The sequence below is a fragment of the Myotis lucifugus genome, unplaced genomic scaffold (genome assembly GCF_000147115.1).
Source record: "Myotis lucifugus unplaced genomic scaffold, Myoluc2.0 scaffold_4, whole genome shotgun sequence".
Lineage (NCBI taxonomy): Eukaryota > Metazoa > Chordata > Mammalia > Chiroptera > Vespertilionidae > Myotis > Myotis lucifugus.
The window spans coordinates 4,316,047-4,318,289 of NW_005871052.1; the positions used below are offsets into that span (position 1 = coordinate 4,316,047).

Below are 2,243 nucleotides of genomic sequence, written 5' to 3' on the forward strand. Positions count from 1 at the left end.
AGGCCCCCCCTTTTTTAATGGGTGTGGGGTTGGGCCAGCTTTTTCCCTTTATAAAAAATGTTTTCCGAAAAAAAGGCCCAAAATTGGCCCTTTTTGGGGCCCAAGAAAAAAAATAGTTCTTAAAAATTTTTTTGGAGAAGGCCACCGGGGGGCGGGGGAGTCCAAAATTTTTATTAATTTTTAATTTTTTTTTTTAATAAGGGTTTTAAAAAAGGTTTCTTTTTCCCCCCTTTCCTTCCCTCCCCCCCCCTAATCCCCCCCCCCCCCCCCCCCCCGTTGTCTGTGTCCATTGGATAGGATTATATGCATGCATACAAGTCCTTTGGGTTATCTCTCCCCTTTACCCCGACCCTCCCCAACCTTCCCTCTGAGGTTTGACAGTCTGATCAATGCTTCTCTTTCTCTGGATCTGTTTTTGTTCATCAGTTTATGTTGTTCATTATAGTCCATAAATGAGTAAGATCATGTGATAGTTATCTTTCTCTGACTGACTTATTTTGCTTAGCATAATGCTCTCCAGTTCCATACATGATGTTGAAAATGGTAAGAATTTCTTCTTTTTTACTGCAGCGTAGTATTCCATTGTGTAGATGTACCACAGTTTTTTAATCTACTCATTTGCTGATGGGCACTAGCTATGGTGAATTGTGCTGTTATGAACATAGGGGTGCATATATCCTTCCTGATTGGTGTTTCTAGTTTCTTGGGATATATTCCTAGAAGTGGGATCACTGGGTCAAATGGGAGTTCCATTTTTAGTTTTTTGAGGAAACTCCATACTGTTTTTCAGAGTGGCTGCACCAGTCTGCGTTCCCACCAGCAGTGCACAAGGGTTCCTTTTTCTCCGCATCTTCTCCAGCATTTGTCATTTGTTGATTTGTTGATGATAGCCATTCTGACAGGTGTGAGATGGTACCACATTGTCATTTTGATTTGCATCTCTCAGATGATTAGTGACTTTGATCATGTTTTCATATGTCTCTTGGCCTTCCTTATGTCTTCTTTTGAAAAGTATCTATTTAGGTCCATTGCCCATTTTTTGATTGGGTTGTTTATATTTCTTTTGTTAAGTTGTCTGAGTTCCTTGTAAATGTTGGAGATTAAACCCTTATCGGAGATAACATTGGCAAATATGTTCTCCCATGCAGTGGGCTTTCTTGTTGTTTTGTTGATGATTTTTTTGTTGTTGTGAAAAAAGCTTTTATTTTGATGTAGTCCCATTTGTTTATTTTCTCTTTAGTTTCCATTGCCCTAGGAGCTGTATCAGTGAAGAAATTGCTTTGGCATATGTCTGAGATTTTGCTGCCTGTGGATTCCTCTAGTATTTTTATCGTTTCCCGTCTTATGTTTAAGTCCTTTATCCATTTTGAGTTTATTTTTCTGTATGGTGTAAGTTGGTGGTCTAGTTTCATTTTTTTGCATGTATCTGTCCAATTTTCCCAACACCATTTATTGAATGGTGTTATCTTGACTCCATTGTATGCTCTTGTCTCCTTTGTCAAATATTAATTGAGCATAGTGGTTTGTTTCGATTTCTGGGTTCTCAATTCTATTCCATTGATCTATATGTCTGTTCTTGCACCAGTACCAGGCAGTTTTGAGAACAGTGGCTTTGTAATACAGCTTTATATCTGGTAATGAGATCCCATCTACTTTGTTTTTCTTCCTCAGGATTGCTGCAGCTATTCGGGGTCTTTTTTTATTCCAGATGAATTTTTGGAGATTTTACTCTAGGACTGTGAAATATGCCATTGGTATTTTAATAAAGATTGCATTGAATCTATAGATTGCTTTGGGTAGTATGGACATTTTAATGATGTTGGTTCTAGCAATCCATGAACATGGTATGTTCTTCCATCTGTTTATGTCTTCCTCTATCTCTCTTTTCAGTGTCCTGTAGTTCTCTGAGTACAGGTCTTTTACATCCTTAGTTAAGTTTATTCCTAGGTATCTTAAATTTTTTGATGTGCTGGTAAATGGGATTGGTTTTTTTTTACCATTTTTTAAAAATAATTTAAAAATCAGGATGAAAAATATTTGGTGTTAACTTAAAAATGTATGAGAGTATACAAAATTCTTTTAAAGGTTATACAAGCAAAATGTTTAAAGATGACTGATCTAGAAAACATTTTTTCCACCTCAGATTAATAAAATGAGTTGTTTCAATGACATAAAAGTTAAAATACAATAGGTCTCCTATTTCATTTCTACTACTCTATTAATCTATAAGAAACTTAAACTAG

At 36.3% G+C, this 2,243-nt stretch overlaps 1 pseudogene; it reads left to right on the top strand.

The window, feature by feature from the left end:
• Positions 1-2,243, top strand: part of LOC102419248 — a 5,386-nt pseudogene that overhangs the window by 2,193 nt on the left and 950 nt on the right.